Source organism: Brachycentrus maculatus, unplaced genomic scaffold, assembly GCF_059751285.1.
Source record: "Brachycentrus maculatus isolate JH-2025_06_01 unplaced genomic scaffold, ASM5975128v1 h1tg000170l, whole genome shotgun sequence".
Taxonomy (NCBI): domain Eukaryota; kingdom Metazoa; phylum Arthropoda; class Insecta; order Trichoptera; family Brachycentridae; genus Brachycentrus; species Brachycentrus maculatus.
This window is the reverse complement of record NW_028280923.1, coordinates 733317-750000: the sequence shown is the minus strand read 5'-3', so window position 1 is coordinate 750000 and position 16684 is coordinate 733317. Positions and strand designations below refer to the sequence as shown.

The 16684-nt window shown below is 33.9% G+C and overlaps 1 protein-coding gene across 2 annotated transcripts in view; it reads left to right on the top strand.

Annotated features, from left to right (window-relative positions):
- The first annotated feature begins 1210 nt into the window (after window positions 1-1210).
- The window catches only part of drm (odd-skipped family member drumstick), a 45531-nt gene continuing 30057 nt past the window's right edge, over window positions 1211-16684 (top strand). Inside the window, exon 1 of one of the 2 annotated variants that reach the window (XM_088261958.1) lies at window positions 1211-2363. The gene's annotated coding sequence lies outside the window, so the exon portion shown is untranslated. The remainder of the gene's footprint in view (window positions 2364-16684) is intronic. The other variant, XM_088261957.1, reaches the window with a different exon arrangement.

The window sequence follows — 16684 nt, the reverse complement described above, 5'->3', positions numbered from 1 at the left end:
TTTTGACCCCCCTGGAAATCGAACCAGTGACTTCTGGTATGGTAGATAAATGTACTATACACTACACCATGGAGGCGGAAAATTGGATGAATAAAAGGTATCTTAACATTTTATATTTATTAATTCCAGTAAACGAATCGTTGAGTTTCGTGAAAATATTTTCAGTACCTACTGAAATTATTATTTTTTATCAAAAAATAAATTTGTAGTTCTCATCTTATTCTTTGATTTAAAAAAATATATATCAGATAATAACTTAAAGATTAAGTTTAGTGTTCAAAGTTGATACCTGAATTCCTTACGCTGAAATTATTATTTTTTATTTCATATATGAGTGCTTCAAATATTCCATAAATTAACGCCTAAAGTAAATTATTTCAGATCGTCGAAGAAGCGATGATTTTGCTAAGAATTTTCACTCATGAAATTATAGTAACTTAGAATTTTCACTCATGAAATGATAGTTACTTTGAACATAAAGAGTAAACCTACTCGCAAGTAAGAATAGCTATAAAAAATTATAAAGATGAAACCTAAGTAGGGCCATGATACGCTGTGTTGCATAAGCTATAGCCAGATTTCAGAGCCACTTTTGGTAATTCAGAAAATATCTTGGAGTGTTAAAATATCACTTTAATAATGGTAACATAGGTTTTTTTCAATAGGCTAACGATTTTATGGGAAGAAATAAAGGCATTGATGACAAATCCGGTTCCCTTTGTTGAATATTATAATAAAAGACGGTAAAAAGTGTCTCCGCACAATACCACAATGTAGGCCAATAAAATACGTTCTTTATAACATCAAATAATCCAACTGTATTCATTCGCGCGTAACTCGGCGGCATTTCCCGTCCCGTTTCCTCGTCGAGCTTTCCGCGGTCGCGAGAGGGACGCCTTATAAAAAACAAAAACACAAAGCGCCTATTCGGAATTTGGTTAATGCCAGGTATGAGCCACGCGTAACTCCGCGGCAGTTATCTATCTCGCTCGCGCAACCGGTATTGCGGGCGGCCAAGAGCGAGTCGGCGATACAAAAAGACACATCCGAAGGTACGCATTCGGAATTCGGTTAATGCCAGGTACCACGCGTAACTCTACGGCACTTTATCGTCTCGCTCTAACTCGTAGAACGAGCCGGTCAAAGAGGGAGATGCGAGAGATAAAGTTATTAAAAAAAACTCTTTCGTCAGCCTCCGCGCTGGCGCGCTAGTGTTGGTGCATGGGAAATATCTCCTATATACACATCGTGCGGTTTGTGGTTTCGTCAAACGCTTCGGAATGAGAAATAATTAACTTTGTTTAATGCGGACGGTATTTGCATTAAATGTTTGCGCTCCTCATCTCTGAAAGCTGTCGTAAATTTGCCAGTTGCCATTTCCGCACCGATAATAAGGCGAGTGCTCGTAATGTACGCAGAAATGCACATGCTCCGATCTATGCCTACATGATCAATGCGTGATGGATGAGTCTCGTGAGTGCCTTTCGTTTCGCTAAGTGCTCGCAGCTTCACTTAGGAGCTCGGGAAGGCGTTGCGCAATTACTATCCACCACTGGGTCTTGCGCAACTCTTAATTATTCGAGCGAGAATGTATTTTGTAGGCAATCTAGTACATTTCACGTATGAGCGAAGATTCTCCGGCAAATGAGCAGTACTGGGAACGGGACAGCAGAGATCGCTTCTCGACTCGCGTGCCGCGCCTGGGGACCTCTGGCACGCACACCAGCGCGCGTCACCCACACACGAGCACACATACCTCACCAACACACGCACGCCGCGGCATCCTAGCGGGCAGCGGAGAAGAAGCTAGCCACGTTCAGGTATAAGAGGACCTCCGAACGAGCGGACGTCCCTTTCCTACCTGGCCTCACCGCCGGGAGAGGGAGAGAAGCAGAGCATTGAACATTTTTTCAAGGTATAGAAAACCAAGAAGCCGCTCGCGTCGAGGTCGGGGTGAGAGAAAGAGTGTCGCGTCTTTCTGGCTTGGCTCTCAAGCGTAGGGGGGAGCGAGACGACTGTACGTCCGCGTGGGAGCCGGTGATCTCATATTCCTTCGGAAGTTTTCCACGCAAGCTGGGAGCAGTTAGGAGCCCGCTACCACAGGCACAGCGGAGCCGAGCCGACCGGTGTATGAAGACTTCTGGCTTTATTCTCGCTTCGGCCACTGCAGTTGGAGCACTAGCCACGGAGCGACTCGATCAGTAGACAGCATCAGCAGACATCGCGGCGTAGCGCGGAAGCCAGACTTGATAAATAGCCATATTGCCCGCATAATTGGTCCGGACGCTGAGCAGACTTGTCGCGTGGTCCCGCTTGGATTTAGCACCGATTTCGAGCTACCGACCCACTCCGCGGGAGACCAGGTGAGTTTATGGGAGCCATTTGAATATTTTAATCGTTTGTCGTATACTTTGTTGATTGATTGCCCGTGACACTTTTAATCGGTATTGATGCCTAATTCATTTGCATATGACAAACATTTATGAAATCTAACTTATTGACGATTTTCTGTTATTTTAAAATTATTTCGAAATCCAAATTCAGGTTTGCTAGAAGGAATTGTTTTTTTTTGTCGTTCGTTGAATTTTCATCTCACGAGTGTTCTTTGTTATCGGTAGGATTTGCTTGAATGTCGTGCAAAACAATAAAATTAAGTGAATTTCGGGATTAAACGATGGGGGAAAATATTAATTCGGATACCAAAATATGATAAGATCTAAATAGCTGTTTCGACGACCGAATTAAATTTATTCATCCTTTTCGTAAATTGATCCTTTATATATTAAAGGTCTCCAATTGTTTTTTTTTAGATTTTGTCATATTATTAAATCTGAAAAACGTGTTATGATTTTTATGTTATATTTAATTTATTATACATTTATTACACATTTATATACACATTTTATACATCTACTGATATTGATAAATAATAGTTTGACGTATTACTTGCTTTAAAATAAATATCAAAGCACATATTTAGTGAAATACATATTATTAATTAAGATACAAAAATAAATAATTTGTTTAGTATAACACTTTTTGAGTTTATTAACGTCAACACGGCTAGTTTCGAGATCTAAAGTTCTTCTCATCAACAGGTGAAAATACAATACATTTAAATAAATTCACAAAGCAAATATTTTTTTAGAACCCAGAATACTCTTTGTAATTGAATTTAAAAAAAAATCGGATGCGTCACAATTATTACACACTGAAAATAAATATTCAGTAAATTATAATATGGAAATTATTTTATTGACAGTGAAATTGACAGTTTATAGATTACTTATATACGAGTATAATTTGAGTTGTAGGGAAGGGATTCAACCCTAAAAAATATTTATTACCATAATAATTAGTTATTATTATTATTTTTAAATACTCATCACCTTTTTTAAAATTTTATACAAGTGTCTATTTTATGTATTTACTATTTTTTGGTGCAGTCATTTCGACTTATTTTAGTTGTTGTATTCCCAAATTAAGGAAAAAAATCTTTAATATTAATTATCTCTTGAAATAAAGATCGTTCAATAATTATTTAACCTTCAATGTGTAGAAAATAAGTCAATTGGTAATTATAAAAATGTAAAATTTTATTACATTATTGAAACATTTAAAGCATTTTCTACATGGAATTTTTGTTAAATTTTATACCTTACGTTCGTAATATTTCTTCTTTTTTCAAACCCTTTTCCGCACCCGATGGTGCATAGGGCACTGCATCGTATAAACGCAGTGTTATCTCGATTGTTCACACACGAAGGAAAGTTCTGCTCGTAATATTTAAGCATCATTATTAGATTATTTAGAATCATTTAAAGAAATGTATTCGTGTATGATTGAAAAAAAAGTACGAATTGAATAAAATAAAATTTTGAGAGGTTAATTAGTGCATTATTACATTCTACCGAAGTTTCGGTCATTTTTACAGGAACTTCCTTCAGGACGTTGTGGTACTGAAATTCAGTAATGTAAAATACGGTACCCGAATTTCAGAGTTATCCACGGTTTGACCCCTAAAAACTATTAACCTTTTCATAGCCGCAAATAAATTACGCCGCAGTGCTCAACAGGCCAAGTATTTTTTTGAAAAAAAAAAGTTGTCTAAAGATTTTTTTTTGTTGTTTTTATTGAATTATAATTTACTTACCAAATATTATATCCCGCATCGATTGTTAGAGTTTTATTCTTGAAGTTAAACCAGTTTCAAATTTTCAGGGTTGTCACACTAAGTCGCACACGCAAGTTTTTATTAAATTTAATATTAACACACAACTATTATTTATCAATGGAATATTTTAAAATAATAAGAAAAAAAAAAAAATTGAGCAAAATAAAAACCCCTGGCGTTCAAAACAATCGATTAAAATAATCAATATTTCAAGTGGTTTGAGTGGTAGCCCTAATGACATCTGTCAACTGTCAGCTGAAAGTGATACCGATAAATCACTTAAAAGTATTTAAAAACTTTATAAAATATTTTGTGACAACTTCAACTGATGGCAATGTATGTTCCGTTTTTGACAGATTGTCAATATGAGTTAAAACTGCGGAGTAATACGTCATCAAAAGTACTGACGAGATATCTCGTCTCTGGCAATACGGGCACTCCGCCATTTGCCGAGATATCTCGTCTCTGGCAACCATCGGGTTAAATCAATAAAAGTGACCGTCATGATGTTTGTTCATAAGCTCATTCATTTAAAAAGCTTGAATTGTTATAAATTTTGAGTACATTAAGCAATATAAGTAGGATTTCTTATGTAATTTACAAAATTAAAGATCTTAAAACATCAAAAGAGAAACAAACAACAGGAATAGCTTATGAATAAAAGAAATATAGAATATTAAGCAAACTGGCGTAGAATTTCGTAAGAAGGTTAACGTTTTAACTTCATAGATTCTTCTTTTTCTTCTTCTAACCCTTATTCGTTGCCAATGGTGTATAGGGCACTGCATCGCATTTGACATCGTGTTATTTTGATTGTCACTTACATGAAGGCAAAGTGATTAGTCCTGCGCTTAAGTCCAGGGTGATATTAAATATTATAGATTAGGGTGGAAAATTACTGATATCTGTTTCCGTTTCTCTGGGAATCGAACCTGGAGCCTTTAGCTCGGTAGCTGAACGTGTTAACCATAACTCCACGGGAGCGAAAACAAACTACTTCATTACTTTCCCCCTATCCTTATTTATAGAACAATTTTATATTTTATATTTTAGTTATTATACAGACCTGAATGATGGAAGTTTAGCTTCTGAAACATGTAGTCTATAATTAAACTCAAGTGGTAAAAAACGAAGTGTTTTCTTTAATTATTGTAACATGTCTTACCACAAAGTTAATGCCGAAACAATAAATAAAACTACTTCATAATTAGGATAATTTATACATTACTTTTATTCTGTAAGCCAACCAATATACAACATTGTATAAAACCATGTAAAAACATTACTTCCCGACTACCGGTTTCGGAATAATTATTCCATTATCAGGTCGACTGTAAGCATCTACAGTCTTTTAAAATCTACGAGTTATTAGTGGTTTTTAACATTGTGAACTATGAATGATAATGTAAGTGTTATATTACAACACCACAAAGTTAATAATGCTTTTAATATACGAAAAAGGCAAATATATATATTACTTTTCTTTTTAGCTCAAGTTACTTCTTAAAATACTAATCGGTACCGGTTTTAAAATGCTTGAGTCGTTACATATAAAATACTATATAATATATTTATGTATATAAATAAATCTTTCTTGAATATATTTTGCACTTGGCGGGAATCGAACCCAAGACGCCAGTTTCGCAGTCGAGCGTCTACACAACTACGCCACTTTGTCCTTTGTCCTTGATTATATTCTCACTGTACCGTCAGCATTGATTGATTTAAGCAAGTGACATATATGTTACTGCATTCCAATAAACGTATCACGGTTAATCGGACCTATATTATATTTCAGCGACAAAAAAATAAGGATTTCTTTAAGCGAGATATGTATCAAAACACGATATGGATTCTCGCTGACCATTCTCATATTTCATACAATTCTTGGTCATTGTCCCTCGTGTGACGACGCTCGGGTGTCATTCTTTACCGAACAAAAGGCATAAGGGCTCGATTTTATGTTATAGCCTTTGCATTTTTTTAAAGTTAGCTGCGTCTTTTATTATATTATATCCCAAGCCACGCGAATCAACAGTATCAAAGTTGAATTTGGGCAAAGTATAATAGGATAAATTCTCGATAAATCATGTATTTTATTGAGTATTTCATACATTATTTGGAACAAATAACGGTTCAGCATAAAAACGTACCTACTGAAATTGATACTTATATAAATATGTAGTAGGTCAAAGAGCAGAACTACTAGCAAAGACATATATTATTATATGTGAGAAGATAATAATGTATCCCAGGTGTCGAATATGAATAAAAAAATACATAAACGGAGAATCGTAGGAATACCAAATACATTTTTAAAGTATCTTAACTATGGATGTTTTAGACAACACTCAAAAGATAAATAGCTAAGATTCTGCGATCTTTTTTTATAATAACTCTCTAAATGATCGCGGAAAATCAACAGATGTGATCCGATTTTATAATTTGATCAATCGCACATAAAATTGCTGGAACTTACATAAAGTATATGTTTTAAAGCTCCCAGTCGAAACTCCAGGGCAACTGATACCTTAGCGCTACTCACGAGTAGAACAAGCTCTAAACAAAGTTTCTATATTTATCATTTATCTAAATTGTTTAACGATGAATATGGGGATGTTAAACACGACATTCTTAGCGCTGAGATAATTTGACATTGTAAGTCGACATTGATATCTTGGTTTGTCTCTCGTTTCGTACAATTTGTCTTTGATTTGAGCTTCGATCTTTCTTCTTTCTCTTTTTTGACTCTCTTCCAGGTATTTTCACGAATGCGGAATTTCGTTGTCGGAACAGTACAAGTACTTGTAATACTTGTATATGTGTTATACTTGATGTTACTGGTGGATTCTCAAATAAAAGAAGTCATTACGCGACCGGCTGCCCGAAAAGCCAAACATGTTGTCCGCGTACATTTCAAAATTAATTTTATTGGGATTTGGCAAATAAACATTTTTTTATCATTTTTATTGTAACTCCTTACCTTCCAATAATAAAACAATATATTTTTTTCGAAGAAAAACTTGATTTTTCCATACTAAATTACGTTAAATGTTAACTAACTAACTAACTAACCATCACGCCGCTTCCCCGCAGGGGTAGGCAGAGAGAATCGAACGCCACACCACTCTGTCTTTGCAAACATTCTTTGCCTCTTCTACATTCATGCATCTCCTCATAGCACAATTCACTCTGTTCCCAGCATTCACTCTCCTTTCTATGTCTTTATCAATCTTTCCATCCCTAGAAAACATACTACCCAAATATATGAAATCATCTACCTGTTCCAAAATCTCCCCATTTACCAATATTTCACACTCAGATCTACATTCATCTCTTTCAAAAACCATGATTTTGGACGTTAAATGTTACCTTAGTTTAAAGGAAATTTAGTGTGGGGCTATTGACTATCTCGCCTTACCAACCTGTTAAATTCCCAAATAATATAAAATTTCATTTTGCATGCAATGACACGAGGAAAATCATACCTCATATTATTTTTCGGTGTACATTATCACCGTAGGAAGCTGATTTTTTTAAGATCACACTTTATATTTAAATTTATCTACTTAAATATTTAAACTGTAATATTTAAATTTAGACAATCGGAGTAGGTTGTTTCCGTACAATGTTGCGCAGAAGACAACAACTTTATTGCATTTTTATGAATCCGAATTTCAATGTTCTTCTGAATATTTTAATATATTTATAGTCATGATGCAATATCGGTGCAGCCATTTGTTTTCGTGCACCCACTTCAGAATCATCGGGCTGGAAAATTCGTACATATTGTAGGTACATATCTTCTTGAAATCATAAATGAATTTTAATACAACATTTTGAGTGTGTCCAAATACTTGTTCACAAAATCTGTATTATCTCCAGTTACAGGAGTTATTTTCATATTATTTTTTGACATCTCATCAAAGATGAAGAAGAATATGGAAGTCTGGGCATTTACGGGGCTGACAACAAGATTTTACAGATTTTGCGTACAAGTATTTGGACACACTCAAAATGTTGTAAATAAATTATCTGGTCAAATTATAAGCTTAAATAATAAAGTTGAAAATGGTATTTTCTGGCGTTTCTCATGTGTGTGATTATAATCCAGGATTCGGACCTCACATACTAATAAAAGAGTTTCTGCTTAGTAAAAAAGCTTCTTTACGTCTCACCAATATATGTCTGTAGTGAAGTTCTAGTGATTCAAGAACAAAGTTTCTAAATTGGTTCATATATATAGAACTTCCAAGAATTTGAGTAGTGTGGTTGTCAATAATGGGTAGAATTGGTGAATGTTACACGTGTGTAAAGTGATCACTTAAACCAGCCGATGACGGTCGTCAGCCCCGTAAATGCCCAGACTTCCATATTCTTCTTCATCTTTGATGAAATGTCAAAAAATAAAATGAATTTTAATATTAAAAAAAAAAAAATATGGCATTAATTGAGGGATAATGCATTTTATTATCATACACATTACAAGGGATTTTAGTAGATGTTTAAAAAAAGACAAGTGATTCTGAATCAAGATATGTTGAATCAAGATACGTCTTCTTGAAATCATAAATGAATTTTAACATTAAAAAAAATGTTATAACATTAATTGTATCTTGGGAATAATGTATTTTATTATTATATGTATTATTACAAGGGATTTTAGTAGATGTTTAAAAAAAGACAAGTGATTCTGAATCAAGATATGTTGATTATTCTGACTTTCGACCTGGCCACATTCAAGTATTTGAAATACTTGATAATGTCAAGATTTCCTCGGACTTCCTCTGCTTTTAAAGTTCAATCCTAAGAAGGGCTATGGTAAGCAGTGTTACATAAATCGTAGCTAAGATTAAGAGTCACTTAGATAATTCAAGTATGATTTCATTAATTTATTCGGCAGTCACATTGTGCTAATATGATGGTATTTTAATTTAAGTTTTACTTGGTAAATACCACTATTTCTTAAAAAAACAATTGTGACACGTATTTCGATGCATTTTTCATCATTTTGCGTTTGAAAATAATGAAAAATGCATTGAAATAATAGATTAAAAGAAATAGTTATTTTTACCAAGTAATACTTAAATTAAAAATTCAAAAATGCGAGGCCTTTCTTTCAACCGCGAATCACACGTTCAAATGCGATGAAAAATGGTCAACGCATCACATGCTCCGGAATGTCGAGCTGTTAAAATGAAAATGTAAAAAAAACGTCATTCGATTTCGCGTTGGACCCTATTATACGCAGTGGGTAACGGGCCGCGCTTAGCTGAGAGCACTCTCCGCCAGGGACTCCCCGCCGGGTCGGCTCGTGTGAAGCGAGAGGACTATACCAAAGTCCCGAAGGCAGTGCCACCTTTCTCGTGATGTTTTATGTCATTGTGCTCCATTAGGACCCTGTCGGCGTGTAGAAAGTCGCATTCTATAACACCGTGGCGCTAGAAAACGCATAAACCACATAAAAATGACACTAATAAAAATGACACTAAAATAACCTTAAACCGCCTTAGAATACAACGGTCAATTTCATTTTGTATGAGAAACATCGCGTTTTTGATAATCTCATCATTATATGAGGCCATTTTATTTAGTGCGCCCAAACCTGTTATATCGCTTACTCCTTTCAAGAACGTCATAAATAAAAAAAAACTTAATTTTTCAGGAGAACGTTTTTAATGTTTAAAAATATAATGCAATGTATTTAAAATAAATATCAAGCCACTTATTGAACTTTTTTACTATGCCACAGATCTGTTTTGGTAAAACCTGGAGGTTTTTTCTCAATTTGAAAAATATTTAGTATATTTTAAAAAAATTAGGAGTTTTTTTTTTATATCGACCTCTCAACCCAAATGAAGTCTGTATTTTTTGTAAGGGGAATGTGCGAAATAAGGTATATGTATTTTTTTATATTATTTTTTGACATCTCATCAAAGATGAAGAAAAATATGGAAGTCTGGGCATTTACGGGGCTGACGACCGTCATAGGCGGGTTTAAGCCTGTTTAGTGGTGTCTTACTAAGAAAATATGACAAGGATAAATATATATACAAATAAATGTGACGAATCTTGTTTGATGTAAGATATTGAATCCATTGATGATATTGCATGGTATCTATCTATTTTATTAATGATAGATTTATCTAGTCTAATACTCTTATTTATTTCATATTTCCCTGAACTGAGACCAGAAGTGGAGGGCTGATCACCTTTCCTTTATGTGTTAACGATTAAGATAACACTGCATTTATATGATACAGTGCCCTATGCACCATCGGGTGCGAATGAGGGTTTGAATGAACGCAAGCAATTTAAAAGTAAAATTAAATAAAATAATAACGTCAATCGTTTTGAATTTTGATGGGAAGGGTATAAATTCCAAGAATATATCTTGTTCCTGACTTTTTTAGGGTTTCCTGATTTCAGCCGAATGAAGGTGTATAACACCTCGAACAAATAAAAATTATCAGTCCTCAAACAACAATGAGTTGAAATGTAAATAGATACATATATGGCCCAAATTTCATATGAACCTGCGCTATCGTTGTTCTAGTATCGGCTCCAACATGTCTTCAAACGTGTTGATATTCTTATTATGTATTTATAATCGAGCAAACAGAACTGGAGATAAGTATGGGTGAGCTTTAGCGATGGCCAAACAATATTAATTGTTTACACTTTTCATAAAGAAACGCGCCGGAAACTAAAGTTTATTTTAGATAATGTGAATACACGGGATGAAAACATTCCTGTGAATGTGCGCCGTGTTTCAATAATGGTTTAACAACTGAGTAAAAGGTTTTCAGATGAAAATAGTAAGGGTTTTTTTTTTAAATCTGTTTAATTAAGTCAAAAAAAATATTATAATTCAATTGATTTACTAGACATTTCTACTTTTTACAACATTTTGGGGATGTCGAAATACTTGTTCACAAAATCTGGATTAGCTCCAATTACAGGAGTTATTTTCTGATATTATTTTTTGATATCTCATCAAAGATGAAGAAGAATATGGAAGTCTGGACATTTACGGGGCTTACGACCGTCTTAGGCTGTGTTAAGTGATCACTTTACACACGTGTAACTTTCACCAATTCTACCGATGATTGACAACCACACTACTTAAATTCTTGGGAGTTCTACATATATGATCCAATTTAGAAACATTGTGCTTGAATCACTAGAATTTCACTAGAGACATCTCACTTGGTGAGATGAAATAAAATTTTAATTGAGCAGAAACTCTTTCATTTATATGTGAGGTCCGAATCCTGGATTATAATCACATACATGGAAACGCCAGAAAATATCCTTTTCATTATTTTTATTTTAGTTTATAATTTGACCAGTTCATTTTTTTACGACAATTTGGATGCGTCTAAATACTTGTTCACAAATCTGGATAATTCACAAATACTTGTCCACCTCCGTAGTGTAATGGTCAGCACGCTCGGCTACCGTTCTGGAGGTCCCGGGTTCGATTCCCAAGGGGGGTAAAATAAATATAAGTGATTTTTTCACTGTAATATTTATTCAATATTACCATGGACTGGTACCTGAAGCGGAGGGCTGATCACCTTTCCTTCATGTGGAAACGATCAAGATAACACTGCGTTAATATGACACAGTGCCCTATGCACCATTGGGGTGCGGATAAGGGTTTTATTATTATTATTATTATATAGAAGTTTTTTCATATTATTTTTTGACGTAGATGACAACTTAGATGAATAAGAATATAGAAGTCTGGGCATTTACGGGCTTACGACCGTCATAGTAGTATCTTCTTTTAACAATTTAAAAAGGTGTCCAGTTCTCGGAACACAATAGGGCTTTTGTGTATCTTAATGAATCTGTCTCTCTATTTAACTGGTCTATTAAAAAATTGGTCACAGATAGTCAAGGATGCACATAAACAGCGTAAACAAATATGGGACCCCATAAACGTCACATAAATGACCACCCGTAACAGCACACGACGCTCAATGCGCCGGTGGTGTGACTTTGGGTATATTTTCACAAAACAGCGTCACAATACATTGTCCGAAACAAAAGTACCTGTCCAGAATGTAATTAGGACCCGGCGTGTGTGTTCGGATCGGACAAAAACTCTCGTCAATGGGAACCTTATATTCCCACAGGGATAAAGGAGGGAGAGAGACGTGAATAGCGGGGGGAAGAACACAAAAGGAACCCATAATCGGGTAATATATGGTCCTTAAGACGAAGGTGCAGGATAAACGGATGGAAAAAGGTCTTTCTTAAAGACAATGTTTGATGATAAACAATGCCTCTGACTATCGCAGGAGTCTTCTCAATTTTAAATACAAACAATGGACTCTTTGATCTGTTTCAATTATAAACATTTACTGTAAAAATACATCCTGGTATTTTTGTGACAACATTAAAAAAATCGAAGCTTCGTGATTTTAATTATATCAAAATAATATGGTGAGATATTAAAATAAAGATAAAACACTTGTGCAAGTCGACTTTTTGAGTTTATTAATGTAAACACGACTAGTTTTGAGAACCACAGATGGTCTCATGAATAAGTGAAAATTGAAGCACGTCGGTATTTATGAGAATATCTATAATGATTAAAGAAAACACTTCGTTTTTTACCACTTGAGTTTTATTAGACTACATGTTTCAGAAGTTAAACTTCCATCATTCAGGTCTGTATAGTAACTAAAATATAAAATATAAAATTGTTCTATAAATAAAGAGAGGGGAAAGTAAGGGGAAGGGGTTAGTCAAGGAACGGAGTTTGAAAACAAAGGAAAAATGGAAAGCAATGGCGAAGAATTTTGAAACAATATATTATTTAATAAATTATTAATGTTCCATATAAAGGCCAAATTATGAATTATCTTGAAAATTTAGAAATACAAAAAAACCTGAATTCTAATAATAATTTATTAAATAATATATTGTTTCAAAATTTTTCGCCATTGCTTTCCATTTTTCCTTTGTTTTCAAACTCCGTTCCTTGACTAACCCCTTCCCCTTACTTTCCCCTCTCCTTATTTATAGAACAATTTTAAATTTTATATTTTAATTATTATACAGACCTGAATGATGGAAGTTTAACTTCTGAAACATGTAGTCTAATAAAACTCAAGTGGTAAAAAACGAAGTGTTTTCTTTAATAATTGTAACATGTTTTACCACAAAGTTAATGCCGAAACAATAAATAGAATATCTACAGTTATCGAAACTTGTGTTAATATTAATAAAACCAAAAATTTATGCTCTTACCATATACGATTGTTTTATTTTTATGTTTTTATAATTATGTTTTTCTACAAAGTTAATGCCAAATCAATAAATAATATTGTACATATATGTATGAGATACACATTTATTATCAACATATGTATGTACATAATATACAATTAAAATTAAGAAAGGTAAGTTGATACCCTTCTTATTTTTAACGGTAATGTTTATCTCAGCCTTGCATTCTTTCCTTATTTTACCGTTCCAACATCTATCAATACATCGTTTAGCCGTACATTCGACTGCATTCAGTCTACTTTCATTATTATTTTGCCAATTTCATACTTTGTCAACTCATCTTTATTAATTTTAACGTTAATGCTTTTCTCAGTCATTCATTATTTCCTTATTACTTACCATTCCAACATATATCATACATAGTTTTGCCTTACATTCGACTGCATTCAGTCTACTTAGATCCTCCTTTTGCCAACGCTTCCCTTCTATACATTAATTGGACGATAATTGCATTCAGTCTACTTAGAACCTCCTTTTGCCAACGCTTCCCTTCTATACATTATTAATTGGACGATAACCGCATTCAGTCTACTTAGATCCTCCTTTTGCCAACGCTTCCCTTCTATACATTATTAATTAGACAATAACCGCATTCAGTCTACTTAGATCCTCCTTTTGCCAACGCTTCCCTTGTATACATTAATTGGACGATAACTGCATTCAGTCTACTTAGATCCTCCTTTTGCCAACGCTTCCCTTCTAAACATTAATTGGACGATAACTGCATTCAGTCTACTTAGATTCTCCTTTTGCCAACGCTTTCCTTCTATACATTATTAATTGGACGATAACCGCATTCAGTCTACTTAGGTCTTCCTTTTGCCAACGCTTCCCTTCTATACATTAATTAGACGATAACTGCATTCAGTCTACTTAGATCCTCCTTTTGCCAACGCTTCCCTTCTATACATTAATTGGAAGATAACCGCATTCAGTCTACTTAGATCCTCCTTTTGCCAACGCTTCCCTTCTATACATTAATTGGAAGATAACCGCATTCAGTCTACTTAGATCCTCCTTTTGCCAACGCTTGCCTTCTATACATTAATTAGACGGTAACTGCGTTCAGTCTACTTAGATCCTCCTTTTGCCAACGCTTCCCTTCCATACATTAATTGGACGATAATTACCGTTATTATCGAAAATCGACCGCGCTAAACGATGTCCTTCCAACAATGTGCTAATCTAAAGTTTATGTTATTGAGTATTAATACTGGGTTTTGTTTAATGTGTATCTTTGAGATTCACACCCCGGATCGTATAATTATATGTAAATTTATATTCCTACCATAAGTCGCAGTGAGGTCTCGGGCGATTCGGTTTGCCCGAGGCAGTTCACCCGAGATTGCCGACCCTCTGATGAGAAGGCATTTCGGCTATCCTCGTAATAATCGGGTCACGGTTTTTTTCGGCTCATATTAAAGCTGCCGCTGTATAAAATGTGGTCTTAAACTCTTGACGAGCACTGTAGATCCAGTTGTTTTATGTTAATGGATCGCTATGATGAGAACTTACCAAAATATTTACCGTGAGAAAGATTCGAGACGGCAGTGGCTAAATAAGAATGGAATCAAATGCACCAACATCCATTTTTTTTTACTTCTCACTGTTGTACAAGTCTTGTTTTAAACTGTCATAATAATAATAATAATAATAAATTTGCATATTTTATATCGCTCACTCCTTTTAACAACATCATATATCAAAAATCACCAATTTTCAGTTGTGCATGTTTTCGGAATGCCCAGAAAATGTACTACATCCCAGCAAACACCGCATATTTTTGACTTAGTATTTACACGCTACATGGCAGAAAGTCTTGTTTTGCATTTTAAAGAAAAGGTATTGTTTTTTTTTAAATATACTTAATATTTTTCAAATGGAAAAAAAAACATTAAGGTATTACATAAAAAGATGTGTTGCACAATAAAAAGTTCAATAAGTGGCTAGATATTTATTTTTAATACATTGCATTATATTTTTAAACATTAAAAACGTTCTCCTGAAAAATAATATTTATTGACTTACGACGTTCTTGAAAGGAGTGAGCGATATCTACTTACAAAGGTTTGATCACACTAAATTAAATGGTCCTATATAATGATGAGTTTATGGTGTGTTCAAATTTATTAAGAGTTTTAGTTTATGTTTTTACATAAAATATATAGATACATAATAAAAAAAATATTACAATTTGTTGCTTGTACAACTAATTGTTCATGTTGAATTTCGTTCACACAAATGAGAGATTTGTTCATCCCAGTCTAGACGCTCGACGTTTCTTTTTTGTTCCGCTTTGAATACATTATCTAAAAGGTCAATATTGTACGGTACCTACAAATACACATGTTCGAAAATGAAATAATTGATGGCGTTGTTAAGTTTTTTCGAGCCTACGTTGTGTAATATTATTCTATAACGTATGCATAATAATAATAAAAAACAATGTTCGTTTTCCAGTGTAGTTTATTTCGTTTTTCTGACGCCTCGCTTATTAGAATACCAGGCTAGCATGAGGCGGAAAGGATGCGTCTGATGTATGCCTCGAGCGGCCGTCGGGTAATCGGCTACCGTGTTACGCGCGCGTGCCCAGTAGCCGATAGCTATTCGGATGTCAGCCAAGGCGTACCTACCCAACTTTATTTCACGTGAATATTAAAGTATAATTACTTACAAGAAATAATCGATTTGCGCTTGTAGGTTTTGTAATTAATGAATGGTGCATTAAGTGCTTATAATTTTGAAAGTTCATAAAAAACAATTTATAAATAAATAAAGATTTTTAAACTGTAATAATAAAATATAAAAAATACATATTTAAATATTCTCCTTATCATTCATCGTTCACTTGGTTTAAAAAAAAAACTAGCACTTTTTAAAAGTGGTATTACACAAAGTGAATAAATGATAAATGTTTTCGGAATGCTTGTGCATGTTTTCGGAATGCCCAGAAAATGTTTTTTTACTATGTCCCAGCAAAATACGCACATTTTAACTTAATATTACCCTTTACAGGGCAGAAAATGTTGTTTTTGCATTTTGAAGAAAAGGTATTGTTTAATTATTTCTTTAAATATACTAAATATTTTTCAAATGGAGAAAAAACATTCAGGTTTTACTTAAAAAGATCTGTTGCACAGTAAAAAGTTCAATAAGTGGCTTGATATTTATTTTTAATACATTTTATTATATTTTTAAACTTTAAAA